The following is an 18,905-nucleotide window of genomic DNA, read 5'->3' as shown; positions in this document are numbered from 1 at the left end:
CACGTTTATATATTTTCTAAATCTTTCGGCTTACTTGGAAGCCATCATCAGGAATTAAAATTAATGCATTAAAGTCAAAAGTTAAAAAAAATCATAGTTAAAATTTAAAAACAGTCACGACTGTCCGATCCTACTAGTATACTGAAGAGATATACATATACTCACTCTGGTGGATTAAAATGAAATCAAACGGAACCACGTTATCAAAACGTGTTCGATAACATGGTTCTGTTTTTAAAGATTTAAAAAACAGATCCAAAAATCTGTTTTTAAAGAGTATTCAAATCGTCTGGAATTTAGTAGAATTTTTTTTTTTTTTTTAATGTAACAATATTTTTATAATGCATCAACTTCTTGTAGAAGAAATAGTGCCGATATTAGTAGATGATAGCATTTATCATCTATTAATGATTGATTTATCTTTACTAGAATTAAAAAGCTAAAAAAATTTCTACTGATGTCAGAAGATATTTTAAGAAAAAAATAAGATTTACAAAAAAGTTATTCATTAAATGTGAAGATGAAATTTTAATATCATAAGCAAAACTACAAAGAATAAAATGAAAAGCTCCAGAAAAATATCAAAAAATATTTGAAAACAACATACAAAAATCAAAAATATTTAATGAAAAATCATTTTTATTGAACATAACATTTTTAATATTATAACAATTATTGAACATTATAAAAAAATGTATTATAAAAAAAACAGATAAGTAAAATTTTAAAATAGGAATTTATTCGTTATTAAAAAATGATAACGATAATGGTGAATCGTTGTAATATCTATGAAGCTTAAAATTTCACATCTCTTCATTAATAAAATTGGATATTATATTAGCCCTTACGACCTTCTTAAAAACTTATTTAAAAGTTTCCTTTAATGTTTTTTTTTTCTAATTTTTATGCCGATAAGAATAATAAAAATTGGTCTAATTTAATCCGTTACTAATATTCTCTGAACAAAGAATAATAAAAATAAGGATGCAGTTTAAAACGTCAGAGCTAATATTTTGGAGAATTTGAAAACAATTTTTTTGTTTCAAAATGTTTTAATTATCGTCTATTTTTATAACAAATATTTAAAATTTCAGTTGTTATACAAAAATTGTATACAGATACTGAAGTATGAATATAGAATATTTAACTAGATTAAATTGTTAAAATAATTTATAAAAATAACAATATAAAATATTTTACAATTAAAAAATGAATAAAGTTTTTATGGGTTCCAAGCTTTCAAACTTGTAGGTGATAAATTGTAAAACAACCGAGCATTAGTAAAGCTATTAAAAGAAAGTAAGGAACTTGCTTTGTTAACAGGTAGAAGTCACGTAATTAACAATTTCAAAGACGATTTTAATTATTAAATTTCTTTTGAAATAAAAGTTTTAGTGAGTAGAATTATTTTGCAGATAATAGTTTGTTGATTTACTATTAATAGTCGTTTAACGTTATCCTTGTTTTTAGTTGATGTTAATCGAAATATGAACTTTCTTCTTTAAATTACCTGTAACTATAAGATTATTATATTTAAATTTGATAAGAAATTAATAAAATAAAATATATTTATAAATATTTTTAAATTTTAGTTAATTTGAAAACAAATATATAACTTTACACTCTGTACACATAATTCTGGATTAATGTAAAATAATTACGTTAGGTATGGGAGGAAAGAATGAAGGAGCAGACATATATCGAAATTAAGATAAAATGTACTGGGTAAACGTTCAATTACAGTGAGATATCTTACATTTAAAAATGTAGATACTGCACACTCCAGCAATCGAAAACGCCTGCTAATTGATTATTTAGAAAAAAATGAACTTTCGTTTTACTCAGTTTGATTATAAAAATAATAGCGTATTTTAAACTCGACTAAAAATCTGGGGTAATCATTTAGCCCTTTTCCTTCTCATCTGATATTAATAATTTCTATTTGTACAAGTATGCTTTATATTATATATATATATATATATATATATATATATATATATATATTACAATTTAAATCACAATATTACAATATATATCACAATTAAAAAATGAAGAAAGCTTTTATGGGTTCCCAGCTTTCAAACTTGTAGGTGATAAATTGTAAAACAACCGAGCATTAGTAAAGCTATATGTACACATAGAGTACAGTACTGGCATACTACTTATTATTAGAGACCGGATTATATATAACATAAAAAGCTTGAAATATGCATAAAAAGTGACAAAATATGCAACTTTAAATAATAAAATAGTAATTTTTAGTTTTTTTATTTCAAAATCAGCATACAATCAGTAAGTAGTTGAATAGCATATCGATAAATTCGATAATTAACAATTATTTAACATTTTGTTACTTTTGTAAACTTAAACAATCAGAGGTACTGTTCCGCGGCTGCTAAATGCGCTCTAAGAGCCGTACAGCTAATAGGTTTGGTCGGCTACAACGTATGATTTTATTTATTAACAAGGTACCCTACCGAAAACTATATTGTAAATGTAGCAAAAATTTAGTGATGGAGCATATTTTTGATGAAGCAAAAATATGCTTCATCACTAAATTTTAAGGAAAATATGCAATAACCTGTGAGAATGGGCATAATATGCAAATGCATGTAATCCGGTCTCTACTTATTAACTGTCATAGTACTACTGTACTAAGTTAAAATACACTCTGTATCTTAGTGTTTTATTAGATTGGCTGCATTAATTTTTTTTTTCAAAATTTATCTAATTTCTTTACAAAATAAATACAGAACATTTTTCAAAAAAGTTACTAACACTTAAAAAGAATATTTACGATACCACTGGTTTACGTATTATATTGTGACTTTTGGTTCTTGGTTTTGAGATTATACGTTACATATGAATATGAACATTACAGAATCGTATTCAGGAGACCTCAAACCGTAAAGAAAGGTTGGTGTCCCCTCCCACGACACCCCCTTATTAAATTTACCTGGGCACAGTAGAGATTTCTACAGTTTTTTTTTTAAATCCGCTAAAAGAATATTTATTTTACTGCACATTAAGTTTCTCGTTTAGAATATCAAAACTTAATCAAAAAAGTATTTATAGTATATTATCACTAATTTTAATATTACCTGTCAGTATAAATAAAAATATTTTATATGCTTCACCAGTGTTACATCGGTTCTGCATAGAACAGCATCAAATCATTCTTATCTCTTAAAATAATTTAACCTTAATAAAATAAAAGGAAATTTAAAAATATTGCGCCCAGTTTTTATTTGCTCTAACTCCGGTTTCTGTGAACCGATTCGCTTGAAAATCATTATAGCTTTATTCCAATTAGATTTACATCCCCCCACCACGTTTCGTCAAAATCGGTTAAGATTTCTGTCCGGTAGAGTGGATAAAAAAATCGTATATAAGCACGCTTATGTATAAAAACATGATCAAGTTATTATTTCAAAAGACATTTTTTTCTCCAAGGTTTTAATAATGAAACTGAATTCAGGAACAGTCTCAAGATGTAAACAAACAACCTTCTTCCTTCAACCAATTTTAATTACCGAATGAAGTTGATTCACATTTTAAACTAAAATATACATTCGAATTTTTAGAAAATTAATATTAAAAATTTACTGATGAATCGCATGATAATTGGTGGAATCGATGATTTGTTGGTAAAAAATTATTTTTTTAAATAATTATTTACTACAAATATAATATTTATTATTTGATAGATCGCTATAAAACAAAAAAAAAAAAAAAATATTAGTTTTAACACCTATTTTAATATTTCTGCTTAACTTTGTTTTTTCTGTGTTATTTAGTTATATTTTGCATAATTAGATTTAAGGTATAATACCCATCGGGTTGGTCTAGTGGTTAACGCGTCTTCCCAAATCAGCTGATTTGGAAAGTGGAGAGTTACAGCATTCAAGTCCTAGTAAAGCCAGTTATTTTTACACGGATTTGAATACTAGATCGTGGATACCGGTGTTCTTTGGTGGTTGGGTTTCAATTAACCACACATCTCAGGAATGGGCCGAACTGAGAATGTACAAGACTACACTTCGTTTACACTCATACATATCATCCTCATTCATCCTCTGAAGAATTATCTAAACGGTAGTTACTACCGGAGGCTAAATAGGAAAAAGAAAAAGATTTTTAAGGTATAATAATAATTACAATATATAAATCAGATTTTTTCTCAAAAAATTTCAGAATCTGAGTTATAAAATTACTGTATATTTTCCTTATTATTTTGTTTTAATCATTACATACTTTATGGCATACTTTTTCATATTGTTCATATTATTACATTCCACCTGAAGGAATATACTGATATATTGAAAATACTTTTTGTTGGTTAGCGTATTATTATATTTCATTATACATACCGCTCATGTACATACAATGTATATACGAGAAAAAAATAATAAAGTCTAATCATTTTATTGGAAAAATAAAGAATTCCATTATAATAAGGGAAATTGAATTTTCATCAGTTATTATTTTTAGAATAATACCTTTGAAAATATCAAGTTTCTGAAGAATCAAACTGTATTATGTAAAACAGTGCCTATTCAGTAATAATTATTTTATTTATTTACACTAATCACAGTGACAAATTATTCAACAGAAATATATTTTATTGCGATTTTCAATTTTTTATCTTACTATTTTTAACTAATTAACTAAATATGTTTAACTAAATTAACAAAGATATATTTCAAAAACAAAAAAAAGTTTTTTTTTTGTTTTTTAAGGAACTGTTATTGGGTTTAAAATATGCAATGAAAGTTCCCAAATTACACCAAAATATAACTATAACAATATTAAAAAGTTAAAAAACGTCTGTTTATCACTTTCAAAATCTCGTCTTCAAAATTAACGAAATATTAAAAAAAGTAAAACATAATTAAAGGACCGTCTATGAATCAAAGAATATATAGTTGATTTACTATTTCATGTACGTCTGTTTAATTTTCATATTTCTACCTATTTTTAAATTTATGCTGATCTGACGCAAATGAAAACATGTAAGCTTAAAAAATTATGTAAGCTTTTACATAATTTTGAACTGAAGATGTTGTCACATAGAGAACACGTTCCTTTTTGTGATTAGTAATATTCTTTTTGAATTTTTATCTATTAAATTACTGTGTATTTTAAATTTTATAAATATATTCTAGAATAAGATTTGTAAAGCCAGATGAGTGAAATTAATTAATTATTCCCATAACTACTTAATTTAAATTTAAGCCGACAATATTTATAAAATGGTAGTTGTTAACTGTATGCCGAATATTTTTCTCTCGGTAGTGTGTATTTTGGGCATTATTTACCTCGTATATTTTATTTTTGTAAATTAAATCGTTGAAAGTAGTCACTTTTATATCTTAATTACTGAGGTTTGGATTATCAAGAGTTGAATTGATTTTAGTGAAAATTTATGTACTTTTCTAAATAATTTAATAATGTTGTGATGCAGCAAAATTTAGAACTATTTTGACAATTTTTCTCATTTAGATGATAATAATAAATTCAAGGACAAAGTTGATAATATTCTTTTGCATCATTTTCAAAAACCTTTTCTCAGAATTTGTATTCGACTAAGTATTACCATCTTAAATTGTATCCATTGAAACTTAAAACTACATCGTCAGAAACTTAAAACTACTTCCTCTTAGTAATTTTATCGGTAAAATAAATATCATTATTCCACAATTAACTTTTATCATCATAATTGATTTCAACTCTGTGGTTATTGGTAAACCTAAACTGATACCGAACTTATTATCTATAATGAGCAAGAATAAGTAATTTTTTTCTTTGGAATACCAATAGAAAGTATATTTAGAAAATATTTTTACTTATAAATCGTTTAAATAAACATAATCGGTTATAGTGTGCAAGCATACGACTAAAGTGTAGAAAAAGTTTTATACAATAATATAACTTGTACGGTTTATAGCCAGGTAACGTGAACAAAATAAAAACAAATTCACATAACACTGTCAATGGCGTAAAGCCAAATAAAAAGGTTCAGAGAAAGCTGGGATGATTTACTGAAACTTTAAATTGCAAAACACATTTAGTTTAACATGAATTGTTAGCTTGTTAGGTTTAAAAATAAATAAAAACATTTTTAAAACCGAAAAACTTGCAATCGCTGTCGATGGAACTTTTTTTATTTTTTATTTGACTTGTTACTCCTCCTTTTTCAAGTTAAAGAAACTAAACATTGTTGTAACATAAAAAAAAATAATAATTTTGGGATGATTGGTTTTCCCTCTTCTGTCACCTTAAAAGATCGCCGTAATACCAAAAGAAGTTACGTTTGGAGTCCTCGTGTTTTTCTTTATAGTGAAAAGTTGGCTCGGTAGAACTTTTTAATGATAAAATTAAACGAACTCTTTTGAATGAATTAGTAATTTTACATAATTGGTATTTATTTTAAAACTGTTTATTAAATGAAAAACTGTTTGTATTACCTAACGGAATAAATATTTTCTGATCAAATTTACAAAAAAAAAAAAATCTAGCAACTTGAAGTATGTACCTTATATTAAATGGAAAAAGCGATATATATATATATACACACACACACACACACACACACACACACACAGTGTTTCACGAAGAAACAGAAAAAATTTTAGGACGTGTTCTACCAGTGAAAGGAATGAAAAAAGTTGTATCAATATAGGTCCGGAAACCCTTCGTTAGCGAGTTACGACTGGCGAAAAGTTTCGCCATGATTCCTGGGCAAGAGTAAAAATAAAGCCGTCCTGAAATTCTAGGAACACAAATTAAGGAGTAAGCTTGATTGTTTCTTATGGTTTTTAATCTAACAAATTGAATGAAACAGGTTTCAGAACCGTATTTAAAGTGGTTTTTGAAAAACTGGGCTAGAACACAAAAAATTGTGGTGAAAACCCTGTTTTTTATGTTTTACGTGCAATAATTTTGATACATCGTAATAAAACGTAAAATGTTTAAACAAAGCTTGTAGAATTTAATTTTGAACAATACTATATAAATAAAGTTAAATTAAAAACAAAAACCAATAGCAAAAAATGAATTTTATTAACACCAAAATATCCAAAACCTAGCTGAAAAAATTCATTAATTTTTAAATAGAAAGAATAATACTTTTAACATCTGAGAATATCTAGAAATAAAATCACTGTTTTATTCAATTTGTCAGGTTAAACCAACCATCAAGCTTACCCGTTAATTTGGGTTCCTGGAATTTCAGTACGGGTTTATTTCACTTTGCCCAGGAATCAAGGCATAAATCAGGAACACAAAATTCATGCGAATCAGGTACCCAAAATGAGTAAAGCATATTATTCATAATCCAAAATGAAATAGTTTCCCCACAATGAGACAGAGTTAATCACCATTGTCACTGATTTTCCTCTTATGTCTTGAAAGCTGGTGACGCGATTCATATTCCGCTGATAATTTCCCGCCATTGCTCACGGTCCTTTCCAATTCGAATCAATGTGCCTAATGTCTCTCCAGTCGCCTGTTCAATTTGGTCCAGCATCTTTTCGGTGGTCTTCCGCGCGACCTACTGCTCTCGATTTTCCCTATACGACTAACTTCTCAAGAATTTCACCGTGCCTACAGATTATGCGGCCTAAAAAGAGAAGAATACACTGCATGCATATTGCGGACAACCTCCCCTGTATACCCAGCTTATTTATAATCGAGTTGTTTGTCCTCTTTTCCGTCCATGAGATGCGGAGAATTCTACTGTAGTCCCATATTTCGAATGCATTAATTTTCCTCCGATCTTCCTCCTTGTTGGTCCAAGTCTCAACGCCGCGCTGTACATGACTAATGGGAAGAGTAGTACCTGAAGCAGCTTCTTCGTGGTTGTCCTATCCTTCCAAAATAACTGCCAAATTCGTAAGCCCCTTCTTTTCCAAGGTAATTCTTCTTTGTAATTCGATCGACAAGCCCCCATCTTTATATATTCTGGATCCTAAATATATGAAATTATCCATCATTTTGAAATCACATAGCACTCACTCACTGGAAGATCATTGGTTCTGTCTATTCTATCATTGGCGAGTATTGAAGGAGATGGGCGTTCCTGGTCATCTAGTTACCGTCATTCGAAACCTACATGCAAATTACAGCGCGATGTTTTGACTGTAAAGTAACACAACTGAGTCCTTTTACCTGTGGAGAGGAGTACGACAGGGATATATTTTGTCTCCGATCTTAGTAAATATTCACGGCGAATATATCATGCGAATAATATCATCATAACTTTCCTGCTTCTTCGATGTTTAATATCAGCCCTAATGCTTCACTTTCTTGCTTAGCTATGTCGAGAATCTCCTTTATTTCAACTTCAGAGTCTTTGAACAGGGTCGTATCGTCAATATAGCCAGCCTCCTATTCATGCCAGTTTTTTAGGCTCCCACGTGATATATTTGCCGTAAATTTTGAATAAGTCGAAGACAATATATACCCCTGCCGTACATCTCTCGACAGGTAAAAGGTCTCAGTTTTATCATTTTCCATTAAAACCATCGCGCTGTTCTTTACATACAGGCTTTGAATGAGGGTAACTAGATGATCAAGAACGCCCATCTCCTTCAGTATCCGTTACAGATCTTTCCACCCAACCGAATCAAAGACCTTGGCAAAATCTAGGAAACATATTACAAAGGGATATTGATCTCTCTGGCTTTCTCTATCAGCTGCCTAAAATTTATATTAAGACATAATTAAAAGAAACATTTTTTTACCACAGAAAAAATTATATTAATTGATATTTTATGCTACCTATTTCAATGGTTTTAAAATAATAACCGGAAAACTAATTAATAGTATTAAAATTAGTGAGTCACTAGTACAGTTGTTTTTTGTTATTAGTAATGATTTTGATGAAGAAGGCAACGACAATTTACTTTGTACTTCTGGCCTTCTGCTCTTCTCCGTATAAGAGAAGTAGAAATATTTGTATGAGCCCTTCTCCGTATAAGAGAAGTAGAAATATTTTTATGATTCAACAAATTATTCTTTCAACTATGTTTTGAACCTTCTAGATTTTTCTTTCAATTTTACGTGGATTTTTTTTACACATATCCTTTATGTTGCAGTTTTCTTCACTATAAACTTAACTCCTTATATGCATTTATTTTTATTTTGATAAATTTTTATTTAATTATTTATTTTTATCTGAAATTTTATCATTAATTTTACAATCCTTTTTTCGAAGATTAGTTTAAAAAATGGGACTATATTTCCTTAGAACTCCTCTCATAATTGAATGACCGTAGTCGCTGTGTGTTGGTTATCTGCGCCCTGATGTAATGAATGCTTTAAGACCCCCAACGAAGTCTGTAACTAAATTAGTTGCTGAGTAATTGAAGAAAAACTAAGGTTTTTTAGTTTGTTTACAAATGTTTTTTAATATTTAGATTAGTTTTTTATTAAATTTACTCTAGTTGCTTGTAAAGAAATATTTATGTAACACATAAATTTTATTAAAACGTGATTTAGTTTATCATATAGCAGTAACTTATTTAAATTATATTTTCTTTTAGTTATTTGTAATTTGAAAAAATCTCATTAATAATTTTCAATAAAAGGAAGTATTTTGATTCGTTTTATTTTAAGGTTTATGTAAGCTTTATGAGTATATAACATTAAATTACAAAGGAAGCGATAAACTACATTACATTTTTCAATAAACTGTATTCTGCACCGGTCTTGCCTCTTGTGGCATCATAAAATCTCAATACATATTTATGTGATAACCAATATATCCGATAGGTGGAAATCTACTTTTCCGGTATAATAAAACAATAAAATCCGTTGGATATAAATAAAAATATCTTTATTTTACTCTCTTGATAAATATACTTGTAAATGACAAGTTTAACATGTTTTAGTTGAACATTAAATATGATTTTAGATTTTTTTTTTTTTATCTACCCTAAAGAATAAATTTCACAGTTTCTATTTTATTATTATTTTTTTTTTAATATCTTAGCTGTTTACATACTAATGAATAAATTGCTAGTAAAATAGTGAATAAAAAATATTTTTCATTTAATTTCAGATTATCATTTGTCTTCCGTAAACATTTATTTATGTCATATTTCCTGATGAAAATGGTGTAAGATAAGATAAAACAAATTTACCTTTTTTTTATAAGGATAAAACAACAAAAATTACCTATCAGTTTACATGTGTAGTAATCAGAAATAAATATTTTCCAAAAATTGTAAAATTCTTTAAAGTTAAGTCTATTTTGTATTCCTGAAAGTTAAAATAACATTCGAGAATCTATCTCGTACTTGACCTCTTTAACCATAAAGTGGGCCTTATCTAAAAAAAAATTGCATTATGGTTAGTGGAAAAATAAGGGATTTGAAAACTTTTTATTTTAAAGATTCACTTTTTTAAGCTATAAAAAACGTATTTCTTTCTTTTTAATTGTTGTATTTATTTAACTTAGCCTACCTATTGGTTAAATTGTCACAAATCAGTTTAACGGCTGATTTTTGAGGTAGAAGGTTCTGAGGTTCAAATCCTAATAAAAATTAATTTCTTTCTTTTACGGATTTAAATACTAGACAGTGGTTACCGATGTACTTTGGCGGTTGAGTTCAATTAACCACACGTCTCAGGAATAGCCTGCTTGAATCTGTACAAGACTACACCACATTTATTCGTCATAGATATCATCCTCATCTCATTGGACCATGGGAGGGTTGTTTAGTGTTCACTAGTTGAAAAAATTGCAACGTAAACATTAGGAAAATATAAAAAAATTTAACTTTAATATTTTTTTTTTTTAAGTCTCGTATGAACCTGAATTCAGCTCGTATGAGTCATGTATTATTGTCGATAACTTCCCTTGGGAGACATTTTAATTCAGAAAATAAGAAATTATTTAAAAAGTATAATTATTTATTTTTATGAATTTTTGTTAACGTAAATAATAACTTAAGTTACTATAATTTTATAAAAACAGTCAGTCAGCTTAAGATTTATTTTTTACATTAAATTTATGAATAAAATAAACAAGCGCACGGCAGTTGGTTTAAGGTGAAACGTTACAGACCTTGGATGAAATTCTTCCAAGCTACAGACCGACAACTTATCTGTACAGTTAAATGGGAGAATCACCATCGTTTTTTTTTTTTTTAACAAAACTGAAAGTCACCGATGGAAAATTTTAGTTCCTTCATTTGGTCAACTCTACAGATAAATTGGTCGGTCTGTTTGTCAGCGAGTCGCTGTTAGTGTATTGAATTGAAATAAAAACTGCGTACTAAATTTAATTTTAACATAAAACCGACGCTAAATGGTACATGATATTTATTTCGACTAATATTCGACGACAATTTTGTTCAGCATTGGTCCGTGATATGAAAAGTAAGATACATAAGGCATAATAAGCAGCGGTGGAGGTGCTCGCGCCGTCAGCGTCGTTCACTGAGCGCGCTGTGCCAGCTTTACGACACTCCCGAAACAGTCTTGCTCGCTCTGCACCGAATATTGGCGTACCTGTGCGTGGCTCATAAACTTCCCTTTCCGACGATATGCGTAATTTATATTTCCGGCTGGTTTTTGCACGGGCTGAGGCTGACATATTGAATTTTTATACTTATTTACATATTTATTTTAATTTTTTACTCGTAATTATTGTCCAAAATACACTTATTATTTCTTAAATTGATATATCTCGACACACTCTAAACTCAAACACACGAATCATTTCTAAGTCGTGAGCTACACTGAATGGAAATGAGTGAGAGTGCCAGTTTTGGCCGATCTGCGTTTTATCCCCTCCTCGCCAATCCGCTCAATAGTGACACAAACTCAAAGTCGTATCGGCGAGCTGATCATGTAAATTATAAAATTACATTGCATTTACGTCTCTGAGACTAATAGTTAGGGAGTTATTAAGGCATGACGATATAGGCCTTTTCGTTAGGCTACAAATTTCTGTTTTCGTACCCGCATGTTGTGATGTGATTTTAAAGACGTTTCAAAAAACGTTTAAAAACTGCATGAGATAGTTGTTTTTTATCGTTATTGTTTGCATAGCTGTTCTATTTGTAAGTCGAATTAGATGGTATTACTTTATGCTGCCTCACATTAATACGGTCAACTGTTTATATTATTTATTACGAATTTATTTAATTTCTTTAAATATCACTTAACTTTATAAAATATCTTGTAAATTTAGAACACAATAAGGGTGAAATTTTCGTGAAAAATACATTATATTTTCATCATTTTTTATTTTAATAATTAGAATTGATGTTCAGTAATTTATTGTGACGTAAGCTCTCCGTAAAAGATTTTCAGTTTGAAGTTATAGAAGTTTCTGGATTACTATCGGTAATTTGTACATTTAAATAAAGATTTTAAGGTAAGATTAAAAGAGATTATCAAGAAATATTTTCAAAAAGTATTTTTAGTTTTTCATTATTGCATTGCTATGAGATGTAATATTACGAAAAAAGGTATTTTTTCTATCGGTATTATCTCAGTATGTTTGTTAACACCGTAAACGTTAGATTGCATAGACTCTCTTTTTTGGTGAAGGTTGCTTGTTTTTTGTACTCGTAATTAAGTTACCTTTAACTGCTATTTTGTAATTAATGAAATTCGGTTTATTATTTTGAAATTTTCTTCTTCGTCAGTCAAAAAATAGTAGTGCAAACTATTACAATAATATTTCTTGATACTAAAAAAGAAATATTTTAGAGGCGAATTCCTGTTTTATATTTTGTTTACCTTTAAAATTGAATGTCATTTTAATATTTAAATCAGGTTTTATCTTTATCGTACGTCATCTTACGTGAAAACGTGAGATTAACTTGCTTATTAAAAAAACCGTTCTTTGAAATTGGTAAATAAATAGACCCCACTACAGAAATAACGGTGTTGTAATAATAACGAAAAGAAAAACATCCAGGACATTCTGACAGAATGTAAGCTGTTACATTTAGATTTTATATAGTTTTACTAGATGTAAACGTTAAGAGAAAATGTTTCGCTTATAAAAGGAAATTAAAAAGTTCTGGTTTTTTTATGAAGACACAAAGTTATTAGAGTTTAAATGTGCTGAGAATGAAACAAGTTAAAACTTACTAAAACTACATTATAAGTTAGATGTTCTATAGTGACTATCTGAAAGAGTATAAAATTAAAAAAGAGCATACATGCCCGCACACACACACACACACACACACATATATATATATATATATATATATATATATATATATATATATATATATTGCAAGCACTGTGGTAAATTTGTTACTTACAAAATAATAACCAATGATAAAACCTTATGAGACATTCAAAACGACTATTGCAATTTTCATGACAAGTTACCGCGTCGGCTAAGATGGACATTGAATCTTGTTAGTGTCTCATTCCGTTCTGTCTTCTTTTAAATGATTCCATCTTTCAATTTTTTTCCACCACCCGAATTTTTTTATAATAAATCACTTTGCAGCAAACCATTATCGTGCAAATAGAAGTTTTTATTTCATCTTGATTATTTCGCTTTCTTGGCATCATAGCACATTTTCTGGTAATAGATCTATGCTACAATGAAAGCATGATCAAAAAATGGGGTATGGGTTTTCTGCATGTCAACGGCCTGTTATGACCCAGGTACTCCAAAAAAACAAAAAAAGTGGGGAGTAATGTTCATATGCATGTGCGTTGGGATGTTTGAAGATTAATAAATTTTGCCTGGATAAACCGATTTTAACGAAATTTTGTACAGACTCGTGTATATGGGACGAATTATGGTAAAATGTTTCGGTCAATATCTCCAGGTGATGAAGGGAAGGTTTCGGGGAGCAATTTTCAGAAACTTTTGCAAACATCACTCCACTTTATACTCAGTCCATGCGGGATGCATATTTTACCATTTAAAAAAAAAATTGCCCCAAAATTCACATTTCACCAAAAGTGGAAAAGCTATCTTTTTATTTACTGTTTTTTAACTGAATTTTTTTTATGTCTTCCTAGACATAATAGTAGTGGAAGTGACTAAAAAAATACTTTGGGGGCAATATTGTGGTTGGGGCAACCCATTAAACTTTTAAAAAAGTTTAAATTTATCGATTTTTTGAATTTTTAAATTTTTTGAGGGTTTTAATACTATTAAAAGTTTAATAAATTAATAATTTTTCGTAATATTACAATAAAATGTCATCTAAATTAACCCCTCATCACCAAAAAAAAAAAAAAAAATTTGGTAACTTTTTATTGGTTATACATTTTTTAGTGGACATTTACTTCCACTTAACATTACAAACGTAGACAAAACAAAAAACTTTTTTGGAAAGTGATTATGGAGGAGGAGCAAAAAAAAAATTTTTTAAATATAGAATTTATGAATATTTAAAACTTTTTTTGGTTTATTTTAACATAATGATAATTTTACAATAAAACTTAATCATAAATTACCTCCACCCAATATTATTAAATCTTAGGTAAAGTTTTTCATGTATAATTATTTTTCCACTATATAAGAATAAACTATCAATACCAGGAAAGGGTTTTTATTGAATTATGGATAATAATATTTTCTAAAAAATAATAAATTTACATATACGTAAATAGAAAATATTATGCTTTAATAAATAATTTTTCTTAATTTAATTTAATTGCTATTTTTCACCACCTAAAATTTCTGTCCCGTCTTATTTCAACCGTGTAAAAGAATCGAAATCATCTGATAAACGGGTACATGTGTTCTAGATTCTGGAATAAGACTAATAATTACTAATAATAATAATCTCCTTTCCATAGTCATCGGAATTCTCTTTACTTATTTGAAAAACTGCATAGCCTGAAGTTTGATCAGCTTTTAATTAATTTATTTATTTCAAATACAAAGTAATTTATTAAAATAAAAAAAAAGATTTATTTTATTCAAACAAAAAAATTTTTTTCTTAAATAAATGTTTAATTCACCATAATTGAAACAACAGTTTACATCCATGGAGTCAACTGCTGGTAGAACTTATAAATGTAATCTAGTTTATCATACTGGAATAAAAACATATTGAAAAAAAAAAAATTTATAAGAGATAAAAAAGGGCCTTCCTCAAACTTATTACCTTGTTCTTTGTAATTATCTGGATGGGCGTTTCTCCCAGGTAAAATATAATCAAGCATTATCTGCGTTATTCGAGAAAATCGGAGGTTCCGCAGGCTCTGTTTTGGAACCTTTTTCTTTTTCCTGTTTAGCCTCCGGTAATTACCTTTCAGATAATACTTCAGAAGATGAATGAGGATGACATATATGTGTGAGTGTAAATGAAGTGTAATCTTGTACAGTCTCAGTTCGACCAACCCTGAAATTTGTGGTTAATTTTGAAAACCCAATCACGAAAGAACACCGGTATCCACGATCTAGTATTCAAATTCCTGTAAAAACTACTGACTTAACTAACAGAACGCTGGAATTCCCAATTTCCAAATCAGCTGATCTGGGAAGACGCGTTCACCACTAGGCCAACCCAGTGGGTCTATTTTGGAACCTATCTTATAGTGTACCTTCACTGTCCAGCTTCCAGTTGGAAATAGAGTCATTGTTGCTTTTATTGCCGATGACACGGTTTTTCTGACTGTTGATGACAACCCAATTCTGGCTTCAACTAATTTACAATCCGAATTAAATCTAATCAGCAGGTGACTGGTAAATATAAGATAAGGTGTTAATCAAGCTAAGTCGAGCTATGTTACATTCGCAATGAGGAGAGGAGACTGTCCTTGGATGATGGGATTTTAATTTCTCATACTGAAAGGTATATGGGTACCTTCACCTGGATCGTCGTTTAATGGGGAAATTTCATGCAAGCGAAAAGAGAAAGCATTTTAACATGAAGTTGAAGGAAATGTACTGATTTCTGGCCAGGAGGTCTGACTTGTCTTTGTCTAATAAGCTACTTTTATACTTAGTAATTTTGAAACCAGTATGAACATATAGCGTCCAGTTATGGGGCAAGGCAAGGAAAACAAATCTTGAAATCATTCAGCAGTTTCAGAAAAAATGAAAGAATTGTATAGCTAAGGCGCCGTGGTTTGCTAAAAATAGTGAAATACACGAATATTTAGATCTGTGGTACGTCAAGAAAGAAATAAAATGTTTTACTTTGAAATATGAAATCCGACTAAATGACCACGTTAACCGTAAACCTCCCAGACAACGTTGGGGATGTTAGAAAACTTAAGCGGCTAGAAGTTCTGGACCTTAGTAACTCTATACTGCGTTACACTCGCTGAGTGTTGTGCATTAATCAAAACATTTTACTTCCTCTCTGTTTCCGTTCTCACTTTCGTTTTTAATTTTTTTTATTTTTCTATTCTTTCTTTTCTAAGTTTTTCATCAATGGTCCATTTTTAAAATTTTTGTTATTGTTTTCTACTATATTACTGATAGTACAACTCTTCAAAAGTTACTTGTGTACGTTCTACTTTCTACCCTCAGAAGTTCTATATAGTACTAGTATGTAATTTTTGAGGAATTTCAATTTGAATTCGGTTTTAATGAGAATATATTTAATAAATTTATTTAAGGTTCCCACAGAAGTGTAACCGCTTGTAAATAAAAGTTTGAAAAGAAAAATGTATTATTTATAAATTTTTAGTGTTTATAATTTATTGACAGATTTTTTTTTAAATTTATGTGTATTTTGATACCCCTTATACAGGTTGAATTTTGAATAAAAAAATTAGTTTTTGGAAATTTTTATAAAAATGTTGTTAATCGGTATGCTTTGCTAATTTTCAAAATTATACTATTCATTATTTTATTATTTGTTTATAATTATGTAGTTTCTATTTGTAATTGTTATTTTTTTCTAATTTTGGTCGTTGAACAAAGAAAGGGGTTGTGTCTGTAAATATTGATAAAAGACTACATATAGTTTTTTCCAAATTAAATATGTTGATAATATAAGAATGAGAACTTAATTATACAATTAAATTTTATCTATAGAAAATGGCGCAGGTACTCAAAATATTCTTAGAGTTATATTAAAATATTAGAAGTATAATCAGGTTGGTGTTTGTGTGTAGAAGCACTACATATTCGATGTGAAATTTTACTTTAAAGTTTGTGACTACTTTTATAAAATATTAACTTACTACAATTTCATTTAAGCGGAAACTGTGCCGACAGTACTGTAGATCATCTTTAAAGAAAAAACGTTTTTGTAAAAGTGAGGAATGATTTTTAAGCTTTATAAAGCGTATAATTTTACTGATTACGAAAAGGATTCAGATTAATCAGTAACAGTTTGATGTCTTTGAAAAATAAAAAGTAAACGATAAACATTTCTTTTTTTTCATCAAATTATTAACTTACAAATTGAGCCGTACCAATTTGTGCAAAAATAAGACCTGATTAACTTTCAGGTCATAATTTATTACAAGGAGGAAATGAGTAAATCGGTGACAAGAGTATTCTCCTTGTTTTTTAATATAATAAATAGTGATAAAACATTACAAAAATTTATTATCATAATTTTATTTTGTTACATTTAAATTTATAATTGACAATTCAGCCTAAATGATATTTAATAATAGTATTAATAATTATTAAATTTAATAAATAACATATTAATGGTTTTAAGATATTACATTATCTGACAATTTACCCATTTTTTTAATAGTGATTTTTTAAAGAAAAAATTAAATAGTTCTATAAACTACTTAATCTCAACTTAAGTTAATTAAACTATTCAAGTCAACTTAATAAATACAGAAACCAGTACGTTTTTCTTTATTAATATTTTAAGTGTGCTATTTTTATTATTTATATTGTTCATTATATAATTAAAAAAGGTTTAATATAAATCATGAATTCAAATTTGTGACTTCTCGCTGATGAAATATGTACCTTCAAATCTAGATTTTTTTCACTTTAGTCAATCTGAAGATTTAAGTTTACTTATACCTATCTACAACTTAAATGGGTGAACAAATTGCCATCTTATTCAGTCGTTAGATTTCAAAGAAAATTTAATTTTATATTTAATCATTAAAAAAATTATAAGTTTTAGCTTAAAATTTTTAATTAGCTCCTAAAAACCTACACCAACTCCAGTCTAGGAAATAACTGTATCATAAATGGTTAATTTTTCCCAGCTTCTATAATTATTTTGTTTTTATTTTTTTACAAGCTTTATTCACGATAAAGCAATTCCAATATACGTCATTCCAATAGAGTTATTATAAAATATAACTTAAAAGTCAGTAATTACTATTATAATTTTCCAAAAATTAAATACGATCTTATACTGATAACAATGTATAAAATATTGCTAAAAATTTTGAAAAGAAATAATAAATAATAAGAGGTGTATTATCTCTGTTTATGAAAAGTGGTGTAATAGTGAAATAATTTTTTTGTAAAATAATATAACACATACGATCTATATTAGTTCAGTATGAAAGTAAAGAGTATAGATTTGCAGTCATTTAAAATTACCTTTGTTAAATATATTCTAAACTAAAGCGTCTCAAACACAGTACGTTTGTTTATGTACCGCTTAAATCCTCTGCTTAGTTGAAGCACTGTATGAAATAATATAATATTTCAGAAAGACATTAATCAATTGCTTTATACTCTTTGTCTCAATCTTTCTTATGGCTGTGATGTATGTAAAGTACCTGAGGTACAGGAGATAGCAATTATAAGTCTCTTTCACTGATAGTATTGATGTTCAAAATATATCCAGTCTCTGTAGTGAACGAAATTATTGGTTGTAGAGTCAACCGAATATTTGTCTTAGTAAAGGAAAAATTAGAAACCACTTCAATCCTCATTTTCTCTGTAAGTTTGGCACTAGATGCTTGTTATTCTTAAAGTTTTTTTTTTGGACTACCCTACAATCACATACATACAGTTA

The 18,905-nt window shown here is 28.2% G+C and overlaps 1 protein-coding gene across 1 annotated transcript in view; it reads left to right on the top strand.

Moving 5' to 3' along the window:
* Positions 1–18,905, top strand: part of LOC142321058 (lachesin-like) — a 438,367-nt gene that overhangs the window by 365,786 nt on the left and 53,676 nt on the right. The gene's annotated exons all lie outside the window — the stretch shown is intronic.

This window comes from Lycorma delicatula, chromosome 3 (genome assembly GCF_047948215.1).
Source record: "Lycorma delicatula isolate Av1 chromosome 3, ASM4794821v1, whole genome shotgun sequence".
Lineage (NCBI taxonomy): Eukaryota > Metazoa > Arthropoda > Insecta > Hemiptera > Fulgoridae > Lycorma > Lycorma delicatula.
Note: the sequence above shows the minus strand (reverse complement) of the source record. Positions and strands in the feature narration are given on the sequence as shown.